The sequence below is a fragment of the Oncorhynchus clarkii genome, chromosome 1 (genome assembly GCF_045791955.1).
Source record: "Oncorhynchus clarkii lewisi isolate Uvic-CL-2024 chromosome 1, UVic_Ocla_1.0, whole genome shotgun sequence".
NCBI lineage: Eukaryota > Metazoa > Chordata > Actinopteri > Salmoniformes > Salmonidae > Oncorhynchus > Oncorhynchus clarkii.
In genome coordinates, this window is record NC_092147.1 from 86,005,658 (window position 1) to 86,029,697 (window position 24,040).

Sequence of the window (24,040 nt, forward strand, 5' to 3'; positions counted from 1 at the left end):
ACGTTGGGAAAGGTTGGGACTGATAAACCATGATGGGAACATAGATTGCAGCTTTGTCTCTTTTTACCATTTGACGGAATTCTTCTTATTTTTTATTTTTTACCAAAGACGTCCTTTGAGTTCATTTAATGTCTGTGTGTCTGCTGTCTCTCTGTGCTGTGTATCTGTGCTGTGTATCTGTGCTGTGTATCTGTGCTGTGTCTCTGTGCTGTATCTCTGTGCTGTATCTCTGTGCTGTATCTCTGTGCTGTCTCTCTGTGCTGTCTGTCTCTCTGTGCTGTCTGTCTCTCTGTGCTGTCTGTCTCTCTGTGCTGTCTCTCTGTGCTGTCTGTCTCTCTGTGCTGTCTGTCTCTCTGTGCTGTGCTGTCTCTCTGTGCTCTCTGTCTGTGCTGTCTGTCTGTGCTGTGTTTGTCGTCATGTAGAAGGCATGCTGTTTCCAGGAGCCCAAGCTGGTGATTTAGATGGTGAACCGGCTGATGAGTAGTAAGGCACTCAGGGTCCTCCCCCACATCCTCTTCAAATGCATGCGCACACAAACACACACACCCTGTCACCAATCTGTCTGTTCCTGAGCTGTGTGTCGTTCTTTAGTCGTTGCGACTCGTGTGTGTGTCTCTCTCTTTCTCTGTGGTGAGTTAGCTGTCTGTCTGCCTGCCGCTCCTCTCCACTGCATCCTGACTGACTGAAGAGCTCTGTCATTGACTCATCCCGTTCTTTATAAGGAGGTGTTAATGATGAGCAACCGCTTCACATAATACTGGAACCAGCCAGCCTGAACAGACCAGACCTTAACAGACAGACACAGTCAACCACCGGACTGAAGCCAGCCTGTACAGACCAGACCTTAACAGACAGACAGTCAACTACCGGACTGAAGCCAGCCTCGACAACCACAGAGAGCAGAGCAGAGGGGACTGGAAGAATGTCAGTCTGACGGAGACATAGACTGTTATCCTGTTTTATTCTCAATCTTCAAGACTTCCACCCCCTGGATGGTGTGCAGGACACAGGTACTACAAGGCTTTTATTCTCTGTTTCTCAGTACAGTACTACAGGGACACAGGTACTACAAGGCTTTTATTCTCTGTTTCTCAGTACAGTACTACAGGGACACAGGTACTACAAGGCTTTTATTCTCTGTTTCTCAGTACAGTACTACAGGGACACAGGTACTACAAGGCTTTTATTCTCTGTTTCTCAGTACAGTACTACAGGGACACAGGTACTACAAGGCTTTTATTCTCTGTTTCTCAGTACAGTACTACAGGGACACAGGTACTACAAGGCTTTTATTCTCTGTTTCTCAGTACAGTACTACAGGGACACAGGTACTACAAGGCTTTTATTCTCTGTTTCTCAGTACAGTACTACAGGGACACAAGTACTACAAGGCTTTTATTCTCTGTTTCTCAGTACAGTACTACAGGGACACAGGTACTACAAGGCTTTTATTCTCTGTTTCTCAGTACAGTACTACAGGGACACAGGTACTACAAGGCTTTTATTCTCTGTTTCTCAGTACAGTACTACAGGGACACAGGTACTACAAGGCTTTTATTCTCTGTTTCTCAGTACAGTACTACAGGGACACAGGTACTGCAATACTTTTATTCTCTGTTTCTCAGTACAGTACTACAGGGACACAGGTATTACAAGGCTTTTATTCTCTGTTTCTCAGTACAGTACTACAGGGACACAGGTACTACAAGGCTTTTATTCTCTGTTTCTCAGTACAGTACTACAGGGACACAGGTACTACAAGGCTTTTATTCTCTGTTTCTCAGTACAGTACTACAGGGACACAGGTACTACAAGGCTTTTATTCTCTGTTTCTCAGTACAGTACTACAGGGACACAGGTACGGCAAGGCTTTTATTCTCTGTGTCTCTTGGGTTGACAGTACAGTACTACAGGGCTTTTATTATCTGTGTCTCTTGGGTTAACAGTACAGTACTACAAGGCTTTTATTATCTGTGTCTCTTGGGTTAACAGTACAGTACTACAAGGCTTTTATTCCCTGTGTCTCTTGGGTTAACAGTACAGTACTACAAGGCTTTTAATATCTGTGTCTCTTGGGTTAACAGTACAGTACTACAAGGCTTTTATTCTCTGTGTCTCTTGGGTTAACAGTACAGTACTACAAGGCTTTTATTCTCTGTGTCTCTTGGGTTAACAGTACAGTACTACAAGGCTTTTATTCTCTGTGTCTCTTGGGTTAACAGTACAGTACTACAAGGCTTTTATTATCTGTGTCTCTTGGGTTAACAGTACAGTACTACAAGGCTTTTATTCTCTGTGTCTCTTGGGTTAACAGTACAGTACTACAAGGCTTTTATTCTCTGTCTCTTGGGTTAACAGTACAGTACTACAAGGCTTTTATTCCCTGTGTCTCTTGGGTTAACAGTACAGTACTACAAGGCTTTTATTCTCTGTGTCTATTGGGTTAACAGTACAGTACTACAAGGCTTTTATTCTCTGTGTCTCTTGGGTTAACAGTACAGTACTACAAGGCTTTTGTTCTCTGTGTCTTGGGTTAACAGTACAGTACTACAAGGCTTTTGTTCTCTGTCTCTCAGTACAGTACTACAGGGACACAGGTACTACAAGGCTTTTGTTCTCTGTGTCTCTTGGGTTAACAGTACAGTACTACAAGGCTTTTATTCTCTGTCTCTTGGGTTAACAGTACAGTACTACAGGGACATAGGTACTACAAGGCTTTTGTTCTCTGTGTCTCTTGGGTTAACAGTACAGTACTACAAGGCTTTTGTTCTCTGTCTCTCAGTACAGTACTACAGGGACACAGGTACTACAAGGCTTTTGTTCTCTGTGTCTCTTGGGTTAACAGTACAGTACTACAAGGCTTTTATTCTCTGTCTCTTGGGTTAACAGTACAGTACTACAGGGACATAGGTACTACAAGGCTTTTGTTCTCTGTGTCTCTTGGGTTAACAGTACAGTACTACTTCAGGGAGAAACGATGCACCTTCAGAGGGATCATTGTGACAGGTCTTTCTGAGCATGTTGCAGAAATGCTCCCGTGTCTGTCCCTGTCAACAACCTGTGAATGACCTGTAGGGAGATCCCGTGCTACACCACGTGGAAGGGTGTCTCGTCTGATGCTTGTCCTTCCAGACGGCAGAATGTCATGTTGGCGTACCCCACCTTGCACAATGTCATAGGCATGATTACCATGCCTTGGTTATTTGTAAATGTTTGCAGACTGAAGCTACACACTTAAAGTATGGAAACCCTCCCACCTGTGTTTTTAGAATGAAGGACGACCTGCTGCACACAACATTAGTGCAGTGACTGGCCAGTCACCTGAACCCAGCGTGGGCCTCGATACTAGTGGGGTCTTGGAACACAATGAGGAGTGGTGGTTACTGGTGGATAGTTAGTCTCTGTTCTCCCTATTTCCTGCTGATCTACGGATCATTACATCACCAACTATCTTTAGGTAGTCCTCCTTACTCCTGAGAATGCAGTGCATGCTGGGAGAACATACCAAGTTGACAATAACTCCTGTCAAGGTGTCTCTCAAATGTTTTATTTATTCAATCTTTTATTTAACTTTTTATTAAACCTTTTTATTTAACCTTTGAACCAGGTGGTTCATTTAGATGTTTTGATTTAACCTTTTTATTTAACCTTTGAACCAGGTGGTTCATTTAGATGTTTTGATTTAACCTTTTATTTAACCTTTGAACCAGGTGGTTCATTTAGATGTTTTGATTTAACCTTTTATTTAACTAGGCAAGTCAGTTAAGAACAAATTCTTAGTTACAATGACGACCTCCCAAAAGGCAAAAGGCCTCCTCCTGCGGGGACGGGGGATTAAAAATACAAAAATAAATGAAAATAAAACTATAGGACAAGATTACGCATCACGACAAGAAATTATGTGAAAGTCAATGATGTGAACAGATGTACAGTAAAGATGTATAGCAAGGCATTGTGAGTGTAGTGAGGCCGTTCTGCTGGTCTGGTGTTTACATGTGGAGGACGTCGTAAACTGACTTGACCTTCTTAATAGCCTGCTGAGGGGAGAAACAAGGTGGTATTGGGTTGGACGGAAAGCATTTGAGAGGCGATTCTGCAGATTTGGTTTTTAGCTCCTCGTTCTGACATGGAATGTTGTCCGATGTCCTCGCGGTGCTGACAGCACAGTGTTGCCAGCAACATTTTCCGGGCTTTCAGAAAACATCCAGGCCACACTACTTCATCCTTGAAATCATAGGGGATATGAAATTACCATCTTGAAATAAAGTAAATTACACAGCACTGGTTCAAAAATAGATTTACCGTCCCCCCCCTTTTAAACGCTCTCTGCTTTAACTGACGAGCGTCTGTGTCATCATTCCCTATTCCCTATATAGTGCACTACTTTAGACCAGAGCCCTGTGCTACCCTATTCCCTATATAGTGCACTACTTTAGACCAGAGCCCTGTGCTACCCTATTCCCTATATAGTGCACTACTTTAGACCAGAGCCCTGTGGTACCCTATTCCCTATATAGTGCACTACTTTAGACCAGAGCCCTGTGCTACCCTATTCCCTATATATAGTGCACTACTTTAGACCAGGGCTACATAAGCAGTGCACTATGTAGTGAATAGGGAGCCATTTGGGACGGGCCCTCGTGAGAGAACAGAATGTGACTAACGGGTGCCGTTTCGTCACATTCAACATGTCATTACTGGGTAGCAAAAGTTAACAGGTAGGATTTTTAATAATAGCAGTAATATTATGCGATTTAGCAGAGACTTTTATCCACAGAGACTTAGTCATGCGTGCGTACATCATGTTTTAACGTAAGGGGTGGTCCCGGGAATCGAACCCAGTTATCCTGGCGTTGCGAAAGAGCCATGCTCTACCAGCTGAGCTACAGAGGACCACGTGTTCCTGGAAGAGGGCAGTGTGATCAAAACGTGGCCCTCTGTCTTCTTAAACGTCATTTAAGGGCTTATGGTCCTGGAGGCCTGTTATTAGGGTGGCAGGTAGCCAGCCGGTCTATAGGTTACAGCCTTCTGATTGGCTCCAGGGGTGCTGTCCTATGACTGACCCTGTAAAACAACACCTATCATACTACTATGACTGACCCTGTAAAACAACACCTATCATACTACTATGACTGACCCTGTAAAACAACACCTATCATACTACTATGACTGACCCTGTACAACACCTATCATACTACTATGACTGACCCTGTAAAACAACACCTATCATACTACTATGACTGACCCTGTACAACACCTATCATACTACTATGACTGACCCTGTAAACAACACCTATCATACTACTATGACTGACCCTGTAAAACAACACATTACACTGCACCTATCCAGTGTATGTGGCAATAAAACATTAAATATATTTTAAAGACAACAGTGTAAAATGTACAGTATTTAAACAGAAAGACAACAGTGTAAAGTGTACAGTATTTAAACAGAAAGACATCAGTGTAAAGTGTACAGTATTTAAACAGAAAGACAACAGTGTAAAGTGTACAGTATTTAAACAGAAAGACAACAGTGTAAAGTGTACAGTATTTAAACAGAAAGACATCAGTGTAAAGTGTACAGTATTTAAACAGAAAGACAACAGTGTACAGTATTTAAACAGAAAGACAACAGTGTAAAGTGTACAGTATTTAAACAGAAAGACAACAGTGTACAGTATTTAAACAGAAAGACATCAGTGTAAAGTGTACAGTATTTAAACAGAAAGACAACAGTGTAAAGTGTACAGTATTTAAACAGAAAGACAACAGTGTAAAGTGTACAGTATTTAAACAGAAAGACAACAGTGTAAAGTGTACAGTATTTAAACAGAAAGACAACAGTGTAAAGTGTACAGTATTTAAACAGAAAGACAACAGTGTAAAGTGTACAGTATTTAAACAAAAAGACAACAGTGTAAAGTGTACAGTATTTAAACAGAAAGACAACAGTGTAAAGTGTACAGTATTTAAACAGAAAGACAACAGTGTAAAGTGTACAGTATTTAAACAGAAAGACATCAGTGTACAGTATTTAAACAGAAAGACATCAGTGTAAAGTGTACAGTATTTAAACAGAAAGACAACAGTGTACAGTATTTAAACAGAAAGACATCAGTGTAAAGTGTACAGTATTTAAACAGAAAGACAACAGTGTAAAGTGTACAGTATTTAAACAGAAAGACAACAGTGTAAAGTGTACAGTATTTAAACAGAAAGACAACAGTGTAAAGTATACAGTATTTAAACAGAAAGACAACAGTGTACAGTATTTAAACAGAAAGACAACAGTGTAAAGTGTACGGTATTTAAACAGAAAGACAACAGTGTAAAGTATACAGTATTTAAACAGAAAGACAACAGTGTAAAGTGTACAGTATTTAAACAGAAAGACAGTGTAAAGTGTACAGTATTTAAACAGAAAGACAACAGTGTAAAGTATACAGTATTTAAACAGAAAGACAGTGTAAAGTGTACAGTATTTAAACAGAAAGACACCAGTGTAAAGTGTACAGTATTTAAACAGAAAGACAACAGTGTAAAGTGTACAGTATTTAAACAGAAAGACAGTGTAAAGTGTACAGTATTTAAACAGAAAGACAACAGTGTAAAGTATACAGTATTTAAACAGAAAGACAACAGTGTAAAGTATACAGTATTTAAACAGAAAGACAGTGTAAAGTGTACAGTATTTAAACAGAAAGACACCAGTGTAAAGTGTACAGTATTTATACAGAAAGACAACAGTGTAAAGTGTACAGTATTTAAACAGAAAGACAGTGTAAAGTGTACAGTATTTAAACAGAAAGACACCAGTGTAAAGTGTACAGTATTTATACAGAAAGACAACAGTGTAAAGTGTACAGTATTTAAACAGAAAGACAACAGTGTAAAGTATACAGTATTTAAACAGAAAGACAACAGTGTAAAGTATACAGTATTTAAACAGAAAGACAGTGTAAAGTGTACAGTATTTAAACAGAAAGACACCAGTGTAAAGTGTACAGTATTTAAACAGAAAGACAACAGTGTAAAGTGTACAGTATTTAAACAGAAAGACATCAGTGTAAAGTGTACAGTATTTAAACAGAAAGACATCAGTGTAAAGTGTACAGTATTTAAACAGAAAGACAACAGTGTAAAGTGTACAGTATTTAAACAGAAAGACAACAGTGTAAAGTGTACAGTATTTAAACAGAAAGACATCAGTGTAAAGTGTACAGTATTTAAACAGAAAGACATCAGTGTAAAGTGTACAGTATTTAAACAGAAAGACAACAGTGTACAGTATTTAAACAGAAAGACAACAGTGTAAAGTGTACAGTATTTAAACAGAAAGACAACAGTGTAAAGTGTACAGTATTTAAACAGAAAGACATCAGTGTAAAGTGTACAGTATTTAAACAGAAAGACATCAGTGTAAAGTGTACAGTATTTAAACAGAAAGACAACAGTGTAAAGTGTACAGTATTTAAACAGAAAGACAACAGTGTAAAGTGTACAGTATTTAAACAGAAAGACAACAGTGTACAATATTTAAACAGAAAGACAACAGTGTAAAGTGTACAGTATTTAAACAGAAAGACAACAGTGTAAAGTGTACAGTATTTAAACAGAAAGACATCAGTGTAAAGTGTACAGTATTTAAACAGAAAGACATCAGTGTAAAGTGTACAGTATTTAAACAGAAAGACATCAGTGTAAAGTGTACAGTATTTAAACAGAAAGACAACAGTGTAAAGTGTACAGTATTTAAACAGAAAGACAACAGTGTAAAGTGTACAGTATTTAAACAGAAAGACATCAGTGTAAAGTGTACAGTATTTAAACAGAAAGACAACAGTGTACAGTATTTAAACAGAAAGACAACAGTGTAAAGTGTACAGTATTTAAACAGAAAGACAACAGTGTAAAGTGTACAGTATTTAAACAGAAAGACAACAGTTGTTTAAATAAAGTGTACAGTATTTAAACAGAAAGACATCAGTGTAAAGTGTACAGTATTTAAACAGAAAGACAACAGTGTACAGTATTTAAACAGAAAGACAACAGTGTAAAGTGTACAGTATTTAAACAGAAAGACAACAGTGTAAAGTGTACAGTATTTAAACAGAAAGACAACAGTTGTATAAATAAAGTGTACAGTATTTAAACAGAAAGACATCAGTGTAAAGTGTACAGTATTTAAACAGAAAGACAACAGTGTAAAGTGTACAGTATTTAAACAGAAAGACAACAGTGTACAGTATTTAAACAGAAAGACAACAGTGTAAAGTGTACAGTATTTAAACAGAAAGACAACAGTGTACAGTATTTAAACAGAAAGACATCAGTGTAAAGTGTACAGTATTTAAACAGAAAGACAACAGTGTAAAGTGTACAGTATTTAAACAGAAAGACAACAGTGTAAAGTGTACAGTATTTAAACAGAAAGACAACAGTGTAAAGTGTACAGTATTTAAACAGAAAGACAACAGTGTAAAGTGTACAGTATTTAAACAGAAAGACAACAGTGTAAAGTGTACAGTATTTAAACAGAAAGACAACAGTGTAAAGTGTACAGTATTAATTTTCTCTAGAAACATAACGGACATGGAAGCTTTTGACTACATTGCTATCATTTAATGGACAGTAGGATTTTCACGTTTTAAAGCTACTGTACTGTAGCTCAGTAGTATACCAGATATCTACTGTACTGTCACTCAGTAGTATACCAGATATCTACTGTACTGTCACTCAGTAGTATACCAGATATCTACTGTACTGTCACTCAGTAGTATACCAGATATCTAATGTACTGTCACTCAGTAGTATACCAGATATCTAATGTACTGTCACTCAGTAGTATACCAGATATCTACTGTACTGTGTCACTCAGTAGTATACCAGATATCTAATGTACTGTCACTCAGTAGTATACCAGATATCTAATGTACTGTCACTCAGTAGTATACCAGATATCTAATGTACTGTCACTCAGTAGTATACCAGATATCTAATGTACTGTCACTCAGTAGTATACCAGATATCTAATGTACTGTCACTCAGTAGTATACCAGATATCTAATGTACTGTCACTCAGTAGTATACCAGATATCTAATGTACTGTCACTCAGTAGTATACCAGATGGGATATCTTTCTTTCTTTCATTAAGTCTTTCTGTGGGTGGAAGCCTATTCACTGATAATTCTTAACTTGTATGGTGGTGAGTTGACTGTATTTTTCAGAGACATCTGTACCCTGTGGGTAGGAAGCGAAGGGCCTGTACAAGGGGGAAGGAAAAGAAAGGCCTGTACCCCGTGGGTAGGAAGCGAAGGGCCTGTACCCTGTGGGTAGGAAGCGAAGGGCCTGTACCCCGTGGGTAGGAAGCGAAGGGCCTGTACCCTGTGGGTAGGAAGCGAAGGGCCTGTACCCTGTGGGTAGGAAGCGAAGGGCCTTTACCCCGTGGGTAGAAAGCGAAGGGCCTGTACCCTGTGGGTAGGAAGCGAAGGGCCTGTACCCTGTGGGTAGGAAGCAAAGGGCTTTCATTCGCAAACCTTATTGCAAAATAATGGGTGCAGCAACAATCATCGTTCTTGTGCACAAACTGTTGTCCTCGTGTCTTCCTCTTTCAACAGTTGTTTTCTGATAAACATCTCAGTCAGAAGACATTGACTTTTAAAAAAAACTAAAAAACATTTTGTGCATTTTGGATGTTTTAATCCTCAACCATTGCACAATATGCTGATTTCTTCATGGGAACTCAAACTGTTGAAGAGGAAATGTTGAAACGAAAATAAAAACAATTTGTGTTAGAGGAAGCGCTGAGCTAATTTCCGTGGCAACTCCGGCTGTGATATTGGACCAATGTCCTGTGGAGTCCCACTTCTCTGTGACCCCTGACCTCTGTGATGAAAGACAATCTGATGCAGCATGTGAAGCAGCCCTTCACAGTCTACACCACCGTTCAAAAGTATTGGGGTCACTTAGAAATGTCCTTGTTTTTGAAAGAAAAGCACATTTTTCTAATGGATGAAATAAGTGATTTTCTTTAAAAAACAAGGGCATTTCTAAGTGACCCCAAACGTTTGAACGGTGGTGTAGACTGTGAAGGGCTGCTTCACATGCTGCACAAATAACATCAAATTGATCAGAAATACAGTGTGAACATTGACAACATTAACAATGACTATTGTATAATTATTTTAAATGGAATATCTACATAGGTGTACAGAGGCCCATTATCAGCAACCATCCAACCTGTGTTCCAATGGTATGTTGCGTTAGCTCATTTCCTCTTTATAATTTTAATAGGATAATTGATCATTTGAAAACACTTTTGCAATTATGTTAGCACAGCTGGAAACTGTTTAAAGAAGCAATAAAACTGGCCTTTAGACTAGTTGAGTATCTGGAGCATCAGCATTTGTGAGTTCGATTACAGGCTCAAAATGGCCAGAAACACAAAGAACTTTCTTCTAAAAATCGTCAATCTAGTCTTGTTCTGAGAAATTAAGGTTATTCCATGTGAGAAATTGCCAAGAGACTGAAGATCTCGTACAACGCTGTGTACCACTCCCTTCACAGAATGTGTACTACTCCCTGGCAGAACGCCAGCATCATTCTGTTAGTTGGTCTCATCAGAAAGGCCTGTTACTCTGTTAGTTGGCCTCATCAGAAAGGCCTGTTACTCTGTTAGTTGACCTCATCAGAAAGGCCTGTTACTCTGTTAGTTGACCTCATCTGAAAGGCCTGTTACTCTGTTAGTTGACCTCATCAGAAAGGCCTGTTACTCTAATAGTTGACCTCATCAGAAGGGCCTGTTACTCTGTTAGTTGACCTCATCAGAAGGGCCTGTTACTCTGTTAGTTGACCTCATCAGGGGACCAACTTACTTTTCTTTATCCCGAATGGCAGTCAAATTAAACCCTGATATACATGGATATTTACACAGATACAATATATAAAATAGACAAGATAGTAAGATGAGAGAACACATGATCATGTATTTTATTACCAAAACATAGGACACACCTAGCTTTTCTACTCCTGTCTGTCAGACTGTCACTGTCTGTTCCTCTCTCATTGTCAGACTAAGTGAATGTCCTCCATGGAAATCATCAATGTCCATGAACTTCTGATCCTCTAGCTAGCATTATGTTCCAGAGAGAGAGAGAGAGACCCCCTCACACCTCCCGTGCTGTGAATAAGGAGGTCTCTGCAGGCCTCCTCTCTGTATCCTTCCTCTTATTAACCGGCTGAGGCCACCACACCAGGCTCCTGACAGATGTATCCTGAAGCAGCTGCACACTCCTTCCTGTCTCTGTCTGTCTGTCTGTCTGTCTGTCTCTCTTTCTTTCACTGTCTGTCTGTCTCTCTCTTTCTCTGTCTGTCTGTCTGTCTCTCTTTCACTATCTGTCTGTCTGTCTCTCTTTCACTGTCTGTCTTTCTGTCTCTCTTTCTCTGTCTGTTTTTCTGTCTCTCATTTAGAACCCTTTTGTCTGCATGAAGGAGCTTCTAGAGCAAAGTTGGGACACTGGTGGAATTTAAATAGGCTGGTCCCCCACTTTGAAAGGGACCAATGCTGGCTGTCAGGTGGGTGGAAGGGAGCGAGCTCTGGTGGAAGGGAGGGGGGCTGGTGTTGAGGGAGGGAAGCCCTCCACAGTTCTCCTTTTCTATGGTCTGAGAGTGTTTCAGTGTTCCATGGCCTTCAGACCATGTTGGCATGGCATGCTGGCTGGCTGGTTGGCTGGCACTGATGTTTAAATGGGAGTGCTTCTGAATGTGGTCTGCCATGACTGTAATTAGTGCCCTGTCTGTATTCTACATGAGCACTTCTTTAGCTTTAGGTGGGAAGGCTGCTGGGGGCCACAAGGGAAAGAGCCTCAGCAACTGATTCAGAAGTAGGCAAAAATCCGCTTAACTTCTGGAGAAAATATAATTAAGCATCAACATAATAAATCATTTAGATAGGAAGCCATAAACGTCTCTCTCTCTCTCTCTCTCTCTCTCTCTCTCTCTCTCATATATATATATATATCTATCTATCTATATATCTATTTATGTCTCTCTATCTCGCCATCTCTTCCTGTCTATATCTCTTTCTCAGGAAATGTCAATGAAAGGAGACTCAAAGGAATGAATTAAACTGTTTCGCCATGCCGTTGCTTACACGGTCACATGGTCTTAATCAAATTGAGAATCATGTTAGAATGCTTGCTTTATCACTGCAGTGTTTTATTGCCTTTCATGTAATGGGCTATACCATATACCCTGGTCTATACCCTGGTCTATACCCTATACCCTGGTCTATACCCTGGTATATACCCTGGTCTATACCCTGGTATATACCCTATACCCTGGTCTATATCCTATATCCTGGTCTATACCCTGATCTATACCCTATACCATGATCTATACCCTATACCCTGGTCTATACCCTATACGCTGGTCTATACCCTATTCCCTGGTCTATACCCTGGTCTATACCCTGGTCTATACCCTATACCCTGGTCTATACCCTATACGCTGGTCTATACCCTGGTCTATACCCTGGTCTATACCCTGGTCTATACCCTATACCCTGGTCTATACCCTGATCTATACCCTATACCATGGCCTATACCCTGGTCTATACCCTATACCCTGGTCTATACCCTGTACCCTGGCCTACACCCTGGCCTGTACCTTGGTCTATACCCAATACCCTGGTCTATACACTGGCCCCTGGTCTATTACCCTGGCCTATACCCTATACCCTGGTCTATACCCTGGTCTATACCCTATACCCTGGTCTATACCCTGATATATACCCTAGACCCTGGCCTGTATCCTGATCTATACCCTGGTCTATACCCTTTACCCTGGTCTATACCCTGGCCTATACCCTATATCCTAGACCCTGGCCTATACCTCGGCCTATACCCTATGCGCTGACCTGTACCCTGATCTACACCCTAGACCCTGGCCTATACCCTGATCTATACCCTAGACCGTGGCCTATACCCTGATCTATACCTTAGACCCTGGCCTATACCCTGGTTAATACCCTGGTCTATACCATATACCCTGGCCTATACCCTGGTCAATACCTTGGTCTATACCGTAGACCCTGGCCTATACCCTGATCTATACCTTAGACCCTGGCCTATACCCTGGTCAATACCCTGGTCTATACCATATACCCTGGCCTATACTCTGGTCAATACCCTGGTCTATACCGTAGACCCTGGCCTATACCCTGATCTATACCCTAGACCCTGGTCTATACCCTATACCCTGGCTTATACCACGGCCTATACCCTGGTCAATACCCTGGTCTATACCATATATCCTGGCCTATACCCTGGTCAATACCTTGGTCTATACCGTAGACCCTGGCCTATACCCTGATCTATACCTTAGACCCTGGCCTATACCCTGGTTAATACCCTGGTCTATACCATATACCCTGGCCTATACCCTGGCCTGTACCCTGGTCTATACCCTATATCCTGGTCTATACCCTGATCTATACCCTATACCATGATCTATACCCTATACCCTGGTCTATACCCTATACGCTGGTCTATACCCTATTCCCTGGTCTATACCCTGGTCTATACCCTATACCCTGGTCTATACCCTATACGCTGGTCTATACCCTGTACCCTGGTCTATACCCTGGCCTACACCCTGGCCTGTACCTTGGTCTATACCCAATACCCTGGTCTATACACTGGCCCCTGGTCTATTACCCTGGCCTATACCCTATACCCTGGTCTATACCCTCGTCTATACCCTATACCCTGGTCTATACCCTGATATATACCCTAGACCCTGGCCTGTATCCCGATCTATACCCTGGTCTATACCCTTTACCCTGGTCTATACCCTGGCCTATACCCTATATCCTAGACCCTGGCCTATACCTCGGCCTATACCCTATGCGCTGACCTGTACCCTGGTTTATACCCTAGACCCTGGCCTATACCCTGATCTATACCCTAGACCGTGGCCTATACCCTGATCTATACCTTAGACCCTGGCCTATACCCTGGTTAATACCCTGGTCTATACCATATACCCTGGCCTATACCCTGGTCAATACCTTGGTCTATACCGTAGACCCTGGCCTATACCCTGATCTATACCTTAGACCCTGGCCTATACCCTGGTCAATACCCTGGTCTATACCATATACCCTGGCCTATACCCTGGTCAATACCCTGATCTATACCCTAGACCCTGGTCTATACCCTATACCCTGGTCTATACACTGGCCCCTGGTCTATTACCCTGGCCTATACCCTATACCCTGGTCTATACCCTGATATATACCCTAGACCCTGGCCTGTATCCCGATCTATACCCTGGTCTATACCCTTTACCCTGGTCTATACCCTGGCCTATACCCTATATCCTAGACCCTGGCCTATACCTCGGCCTATACCCTATGCGCTGACCTGTACCCTGATCTATACCCTAGACCCTGGCCTATACCCTGATCTATACCCTAGACCGTGGCCTATACCCTGATCTATACCTTAGACCCTGGCCTATACCCTGGTCAAAACCTGGTCTATACCATATACCCTGGCCTATACCCTGGTCAATACCCTGGTCTATACCGTAGACCCTGGCCTATACCCTGATCTAACCTTAGACCCTGGCCTATACCCTGGTCAATACCCTGGTCTATACCATATACCCTGGCCTATACCCTGGTCAATACCCTGGTCTATACCGTAGACCCTGGCCTATTAAGATTAAGATTCATACTGTTACAGTATCTAGAGTTTACAAAATGGTACAATTATACACAACAAAGAATGACATCTGCCCACATGATCAAATTGATGTTGGGGTACTGTGTAGAGGCTGATCTGTCCTTCAGGGTTGGGCAGTGGCAACCCACTTACAATTATGGACCCTAGACCCTGGTCTATACCCTATACCCTGGCCTATACCTCGGCCTATACCCAATACGCTGGCCTGTACCCCTATATCCTGGTCTATACCCTGATCTATACCCTATACCATGATCTATACCCTATACCCTGGTCTATACCCTATACGCTGGTCTATACCCTGGTCTATACCCTATACCCTGGTCTATACCCTATACGCTGGTCTATACCCTGGTCTATACCCTATACCCTGGTCTATACCCTGTACCCTGGTCTATACCCTGTACCCTGGTCTATACCCTGTACCCTGGTCTATACCCTGGCCTACACCCTGGCCTGTACCTTGGTCTATACCCAATACCCTGGTCTATACACTGGCCCCTGGTCTATTACCCTGGCCTATACCCTATACCCTGGTCTATACCCTGGTCTATACCATATACCCTGGTCTATACCCTGGTCTATACCGTAGACCCTGGCCTATACCCTGGTCAATACCCTGGTCTATACCATATACCCTGGTCTATACCCTGGTCAATACCCTGATCTATACCCTAGACCCTGGTCTATACCCTATACCCTGGCCTATACCCCGGCATATACCCATACGCTGGCCTGTACCCTGATCTATACCCTAGACCCTGGCCTATACCCTGATCTATACCCTAGACCCTGGTCTATACCCTGGTATATACCCTGGCCTATATCCTAGACCCTGGTCTATACCCTGGCCTATACCCTATACCCTGGTCTATACCCTTTACCCCAGCCTATACCCTGATCTATACCCTAGACCTTGGCCTGTACCCTGATCTATACCCTAGACCCTGGCCTATACCCTGGTCAATGCCCTGGTCTATACCATATACCCTGGCCTATACCCTGGTCAATACCCTGGTCTATACTGTAGACCAAATCAAATCACATTTATTTATATAGCCCTTCGTACATCAGCTGATATCTCAAAGTGCTGTACAGAAACCCAGCCTAAAACCCCAAACAGCAAGCAATGCAGGTGTAGAAGCACGGTGGCTAGGAAAAACTCCCTAGAAAGGCCAAAACCTAGGAAGAAACCTAGAGAGGAACCAGGCTATGTGGGGTGGCCAGTCCTCTTCTGGCTGTGCCGGGTGGAGATTATAACAGCACATGGCCAAGATGTTCAAATGTTCATAAATGACCAGCATGGTCGAATAATAATAAGGCAGAACAGTTTAAACTGGAGCAGCAGCACGGTCAGGTGGACTGGGGACAGCAAGGAGTCATCATGTCAGGTATTCCTGGGGCATGGTCCTAGGGCTCAGGTCCTCCGAGAGAGAGGAAGAAAGAGAGAATTAGAGAGAGCATATGTGGGATGGCCAGTCCTCTTCTGGCTGTGCCGGGTGGAGATTATAACAGAACATGGCCAAGATGTTCAAATGTTCATAAATGACCAGCATGGTCGAATAATAATAAGGCAGAACAGTTGAAACTGGAGCAGCAGCATGGCCAGGTGGACTGGGGACAGCAAGGAGTCATCATGTCAGGTAGTCCTGGGGCATGGTCCTAGGGCTCAGGTCCTCTGAGAGAGAGAAAGAAAGAGAGAAGGAGAGAATTAGAGAACGCACACTTAGATTCACACAGGACACCGAATAGGACAGGAGAAGTACTCCAGATATAACAAACTGACCCTAGCCCCCCGACACATAAACTACTGCAGCATAAATACTGGAGGCTGAGACAGGAGGGGTCAGGAGACACTGTGGCCCCATCCGAGGACACCCCCGGACAGGGCCAAACAGGAAGGATATAACCCCACCCACTTTGCCAAAGCACAGCCCCCACACCACTAGAGGGATATCTTCAACCACCAACTTAACATCCTGAAACAAGGCTGAGTATAGCCCACAAAGACCTCCGCCACGGCACAACCCAAGGGGGGGGGGGCAACCCAGACAGGATGACCACATCAGTGAATCAACCCACTCAGGTGACGCACCCCCTCCAGGGACGGCATGAGAGAGCCCCAGTAAGCCAGTTACTCAGCCCCTGTAATAGGGTTAGAGGCAGAGAATCCCAGTGGAAAGAGGGGAACCGGCCAGGCAGAGACAGCAAGGGCGGTTCGTTGCTCCAGAGCCTTCCCGTTCACCTTCCCACTCCTGGGCCAGACTACACTCAATCATATGACCCACTGAAGAGATGAGTCTTCAGTAGAGACTTAAAGGTTGAGACCGAGTTTGCGTCTCTGACATGGGTAGGCAGACCGTTCCATAAAAATGGAGCTCTATAGGAGAAAGCCCTGCCTCCAACTGTTTGCTTAGAAATTCTAGGGACAATTAGGAGGCCTGCGTCTTGTGACCGTAGCGTACGTGTAGGTATGTACGGCAGGACCAAATCAGAGAGATAGGTAGGAGCAAGCCCATGTAATGTTTTGTAGGTTAGCAGTAAAACCTTGAAATCAGCCCTTGCTTTGACAGGAAGCCAGTGTAGAGAGGCTAGCACTGGAGTAATATGATCACATTTTTTGGTTCTAGTCAGGATTCTAGCAGCCGTATTTAGCACTAACTGAAGTTTATTTAGTGCTTTATCCGGGTAGCCGGAAAGTAGAGCATTGCAGTAGTCTAACCTGGAAGTGACAAAAGCATGGATACATTTTTCTGCATCATTTTTGGACAGAAAGTTTCTGATTTTTGCAATGTTACGTAGATGGAAAAAAGCTGTCCTTGAAATGGTCTTGATATGTTCTCCAAAAGAGAGATCAGGGTCCAGAGTAACGCCGAGGTCCTTCACAGTTTTATTTGAGACGACTGTACAACCATTAAGATTAATTGTCAGATTCAACAGAAGATCTCTTTGTTTCTTGGGACCTAGAACAAGCATCTCTGTTTTGTCCGAGTTTAAAGACCCTGGCCTATACCCTGATCTATACCCTATACCCTGGCCTATACCCTGGTCTATACCCTATACACTGGCCTATACCCTATACCCTGGTCTATACCCTGGCCTATACCCTATGCCCTAGTCTATACCCTATGCCCTGGTCTATACCCTGGTCTATACCCTATACCCTGGTCTATACCCTGGTCTATACCCTATACCCTGGTCTATACCCTATACCCTATACATTGGTATATACCCTGGCCTACACCCTGGCCTGTACCTTGGTCTATACCCAATACCCTGGTCAATACCCTATACCCTGGCCCCTGGTCCTACACCCTGGCCTGTACCCTGGTCTATACCCTATACCCTGGTCTATACACTATACCCTGGCCTCTTCCCTGGCCTGTACAGGACAATAACATCATTGTGTTGGACACAGGAGATCTGATGATCGGATTCCCTTGAAGTCACAGTGGTTACACAGTTTGCTTGATATCCTATGTGCAACCATGGCCAACGTGTGTGTGTTTGTTTGTTTCTCTGAGGTTTAATGTAATGGCATGCTCCATTGGACTCATAGGGCTCATAGGGCTCATAGGACTCCATAGGGCTTCATAGGACTCATAGGGCTCTATAGGGCTCATAGGACTCATAGGACTCATAGGGCTTCATAGGGCTCATAGGGCTTCATAGGGCTCACAGGACTCTAGTCAAAAGTAGTGTACTAGGGATTAGGGTGCCATTTGGTCTGCTTCCTGTCTGCTCCTGGCACTGTGTTTCCTGTCTGCTCCTGGCACTGTGTTTCCTGTCTACTCCTGGCACTGTGTTTCCTGTCTACTCCTGGCACTGTGTTTCCTGTCTGCTCCTGGCGCTGTGTTTTCTGTCTGCTCCTGGCGCTGTGTTTCCTGTCTGCTCCTGGCGCTGTGTTTCCTGTCTGCTCCTGGCGCTGTGTTTCCTGTCCTAGCTCTGTCCCCAGTGGCACCATATTCCCTTCATAGTGTAATGGCACCCCTGCCGGCCCCACCAGCCATCTGGCAGTCAGATGTACTGGCCCTCAAGGGAACAGACAGGCAGGACGGTTCTCTCACTTCTACCCTACACAAAGAGGACAGAAAGAAGTAGATAACCAACGCTGTTGGACTGGGGCAATAAGCACACTAGCAGAGCCATGTAAAGGGCATTCGAGTGTCGGACTGTGTAAGCTCTAAGGGGTGGTTCCCTCTGACTGTAGGTGGAAGGAGCTTGGGACCCAGAGGGAAGGGATTTTTGGGGAATGCAATTCACAATTTGGAACATGGCGGAAAACAAGTCACAGCAGAGGACGGGATGGAGTCTCTGACCAGCGTGGAGTCTCTGTGTCTCTGACCAGCGTGGAGTCTCTGACCAGCGTGGAGCCTCTGACCAGCGTGGAGTCTCTGACCAGCGTGGAGTCTCAGACCAGCGTGGAGTCTCTGTGTCTCTGACCAGCGTGGAGTCTCTGACCAGCGTGGAGCCTCTGACCAGCGTGGAGTCTCTGACCAGCGTGGAGTCTCTGACCAGCGTGGAGTCTCTGACCAGCGTGGAGCCTCGTGGAGCCTCTGACCAGCGTGGAGCCTCTGACCAGCGTGGAGCCTCTGACCAGCGTGGAGTCTCTGACCAGCGTGGAGTCTCTGACCAGCGTGGAGTCTCTTACCACCTTTCACCTACTAAGACATACGCAATCATTTTTAGCTTCAGACAGCGGTGATTAGGAGACTAGTGGAGTGTTGTTGGGACAGTCAGACAGCCGTGATTAGGAGACTAGTGGAGTTTTGTTGGGACAGTCAGACGGCGTGATTAGGAGACTAGTGGAGTGTTGTTGGGACAGTCAGACAGCGGTGCTTAGGAGACTAGTGGAGTGTTGTTGGGACAGTCAGACAGGTTGGATTAGGAGACTAGTGGAGTGTTGTTGGGACTGTCAGACAGGTTGGATTAGGAGACTAGTGGAGTGTTGTTGGGACAGTCAGACAGCGGTGATTAGGAGACTAGTGGAGTGTTGGGACAGTCAGACAGCGGTGATTAGGAGACTAGTGGAGTGTTGTTGGGACAGTCAGACAGCGGTGATTAGGAGACTAGTGGAGTGTTGTTGGGACAGTCAGACAGGTTGGATTAGGAGACTAGTGGAGTGTTGTTGGGACAGTCAGACAGGTTGGATTAGGAGACTAGTGGAGTGTTGTTGGGACAGTCAGACAGGTTGGATTAGGAGACTAGTGGAGTGTTGTTGGGACAGTCAGACAGGTTGGATTAGGAGACTAGTGGAGTGTTGTTGGGACAGTCAGACAGGTTGGATTAGGAGACTAGTGGAGTGTTGTTGGGACAGTCAGACAGTCAACATGAGTCAAGGACCAATTTAGCAGAATATAATTAAAAAATATATATATTTTCCCACAAATATGTATTAAATTATTCCCCAGAGTAAGAGTTATACTCTTCATTTCATAGCGTTCCTCTTGGTTGCACTGCTTCCAGCCCCAGGTTGAGATTTGGAGGGCTGGTCTTTATGTTAGATCTTTTATCCAATCATATTCAGCCATCATGTGTTGCCAGGTGTCTAAAATCTGCCCTCAGGCCTTCAGAATCAACAGTGCGGGCGCTTGTAGCTTAAAGTGAATGGAAATTAATTGTGTCAACCAATCAGCTTTAGAGTTGGCTATTGTACGCCTGCTGGCTGGCTCCAGTGTTACACAGCTAGCAGGCGTAGTGCGTGCACATCTTTTGATTGGATAACCAATATTGAGAGGCAAGTCCTATGGGCAGGTCTATGCAGAACCTCAGAACTAGGAACCTGAATTTGATAAACAAATTAATTTGCGTACTACTAAGCTGTTTTTTCAACCCACAATGGAGGAAGGAGGAGAAGATATCGATTTGGTCGAGGATATAATTATAACGCCATTCTCAAGACGAACTTTTCAAGAAAAGTTAGACATTGTCAGGAGAGGTCGCCCGACGCCGACGCTACAAAGCCTGCCACAGGCGGGAAAGGGGTTCGTTCGCCACTTTCAAAGTTCCAACTATGAGCACTATCAATGGCTCACAGGCTCAGAGAAGCACTGCAAACTGTACTGCTGGGAATGCTTATTATTACAATTGAGCGAGAGAGGCGCAGGTTCAGTCAAATCTACGATGACACAGAGCGCATCCCAAGTTCACCCAGCGCACGCAGAGGCCCAGCACAAGGAGACCCTCGCACATACTACCAACAACTCCACAGCAATATTCTGGACAACATTCTTTGCCAGATACGAAACTCCGTTTCAAGACCACGAAAAATGTATGTTTCTCTCCCTCCTGGACCCCCAGCACTTTCAGACCTACCGGAAAAAATTCCCACAAACAGCCTTCTGCAGCTTAACAGAGAGTCACGGAACACTGTTCGACCTATCCAAGCTAAAAACAGAACTGACTGTAATGTATGCTATGACTGATTTTGAAGGGAAAAGTCCCTCTGATCTCCTTGATTTCCTTAAGCAGAAAAATGTGAATGAGGACATGGGGCAACTTTACACATTGGCATGTGTGACAGTGACCATCCCCGTGTCCACGGCTTCTGTCGAGCGGTCATTCTCGGCCTTACAGCGAATCAAAACGTATTCCAGAAATGCTACTGGACAGACTCGGCTTTCAGCATTAGCCTCCATGTCGATAGAAAATGACTTATTGGTGGAACTAAAACGCACAGATGGACTGTACAACAGAGTCATTGAAGTCTTCTTGAGGAAAGAAAGGAGGATGGATTTTGTGTTAAATGTATTAAATGTCTATGTATGTTTCGCATTTTATTTCGTTAATATTAAATAGCCTATATATTAACAAAAATAAAATGGCAAATAGCCTATGTTGCAAATTATTTGTTTTCTTTCTTTTATTTTCAGTGAATAGTTGTGTGTCTTTATCATCACGGTGAAACTGCTTTGGGTGCGACAAGACGCCTGGTTAAACTGCGTTTCTGTCTAAATGTATGTATGTAAATGTGTCTAGAGCCGTGGCATCATAATGATGGTAATAAGAGGTGGATTAATTCGGGTGGGACTGTGTAGGACCTCACTGAAGGCCCAGGCCCCAGGCCCACGGCACTGCTATTTAGTCATGTTGTAACCAAGGCAACTGTTTGGAACATTCCGCGTGTGTCTCGAATGGCAGCCTATTCCGTTTAGATGAAAGGGCTCTGGTCAAGATTAGTCACTATGAAGGGAGTTTGGTTCCATTTAGGACGTCGCCTCTGTTTCAGATCATGTCTACCTGAAAGCTTTGCTTTGATTTGACTGTACCTAAGGCTACTGTGGTGTAGGGCTGGGTGGTATAACCGTATTTGACTATATACTGGTATTTATGAACGGACTGGGTTGGGTTTTTACTTTACCTTCTATAACGGTATTTGAATGTTTGGTTTGTTAAATGTGATACGCTGTTGTGTAACGGCCATTTTTATAGTTTACTCAGCTACTTGAGTCATCCCTCACCTCTCTCTCTCTCTCTCTCAATTCAATTCAAGGGGCTTTATTGGCATGGGAAACATGTGTTAACATTGCCAAAGCAAGTGAGGTAGATAATATATAAAGTGAAATAAACAATAAAAATGAACAGTAAACATTACACATACAGAAGTTTCAAAACACGCCCCTTTCCACACAGACTAAGCCCCGCCCCCTGTCACTCAAGGAGCGCATTTGTTGTTGCTTGACCACGAGACATTTTCATTCAGTCTGCATGGTCAGTGCAGCACATGCAACAATGTTGATGACAACGATGTTGTTTCCACTTTGATCTTAATATAAATCCACAAGCGTTCTATGATTACAATATTAGTTTGTGTTTCTTACATCTGCAAACAGCTAGTTTGCATTTTCTTAGCAAGTTATGCTAAATCGTTTTAGCCACTACTGCTAATCGCTAGTTAGCTGGCTAGCTAACAGTATTTTATAAATCAAAGGGGGATAGATGAAGCATGAATATGTTGGCTATATGAATAAATATTTAATGAAGCCAAAGATTATAGGGTCCCCTAGGAAACACTGAACATCAATTTGGTTCCTACCCTGTCACAATAACTCGTCCATGGCATTTTCATTCGTTGTCATGTCAAACAAAACTGTAGTCAAAGTGCCCACTATTATTTATATTCTAACTAGAGGTCGACCGATTTATGATTTTTTAATACCGATTTATTGGAGGACCAAAAAAAGCTGATACCGATTAATCGGACAATTTTATTTATTTATTTATTAAAAATAAAAAATAAATAAATATATATATATATATATATATATATATTTTTTTTTTTTACATATATATTTGTAATAATGACAATTACAACAATACTGAATTAAAACTTTTATTTTAACTAAATATAATATATAACATGAGTCTTCAATTTTCCCAGTTAAGAAGCTTTAGATTGTAGTTATTATAGGACTATTTCTCTCTGTACCATTTGTATTTCATAAACCTTTGACTATTGGATGTTCTTATAGGCACTATAGTATTGCCAGCCTGATCTCGGGAGTTGATAGGCTTGAAGTAATAAACAGCGCTGTGGTGCAAGCATTGCGAAGAGCTGCTGGCAAACGCAGGAAAGTGCTGTTTGAATGAATGCTTACGAGCCTGCTGCTGCCTACCACCACTCAGACTGCTCTATCATAGACTTAATTATAATATAATAAACACACAGAAACACGAGACTTTGGTCATTAATAAGCCACATGCGACATTGTCTATTTTTCTAGCAAGTTTGATCTGAAAAGGACATATATTTCTGAAGTCTCTCTCTGGATGCCTCAGGGTGGAAGTGGAAAGGGGAATATCTAGTCAGTTGTACAACTGAATGCCTTCAACTGAAATGTTTCTTCTGCATTTAACCCTCTGAATCAGAGAGGTGAAGGGGGCTTCCTTAATCAACATCCACGTCTTCGGCGCCCAGGGAACAGTGGGTTAACTGCCTTGCTCAGGGGAACAGTGGGTTAACTGCCTTGCTCAGGGGAACAGTGGGTTAACTGCCTTGCTCAGGGGAACAGTGGGTTAACGGCCTTGCTCAGGGGAACAGTGGGTTAACTGCCTTGCTCAGGGGTAAAGTGGGTTAACTGCCTTGCTCAGGGGAACAGTGGGTTAACTGCCTTGCTCAGGGGAACAGTGGGTTAGCTGCCTTGCTCAGGGGAACAGTGGGTTAACTGCCTTGTTCAGGGGAACAGTGGGTTAACTGCCTTGCTCAGGGGAACAGTGGGTTAACTGCCTTGCTCAGGGGAACAGTGGGTTAACTGCCTTGCTCAGGGGAACAGTGGGTTAACTGCCTTGT

At 43.3% G+C, this 24,040-nt stretch overlaps 1 protein-coding gene across 1 annotated transcript in view; it reads left to right on the forward strand.

Moving 5' to 3' along the window:
• The first annotated feature begins 697 nt into the window (after positions 1-697).
• LOC139418129 (paladin-like) overlaps positions 698-24,040 on the forward strand; it is a 152,679-nt gene continuing 129,336 nt past the window's right edge. The window contains exon 1 of the mRNA XM_071167345.1: positions 698-1,010. The gene's annotated coding sequence lies outside the window, so the exon portion shown is untranslated. The remainder of the gene's footprint in view (positions 1,011-24,040) is intronic.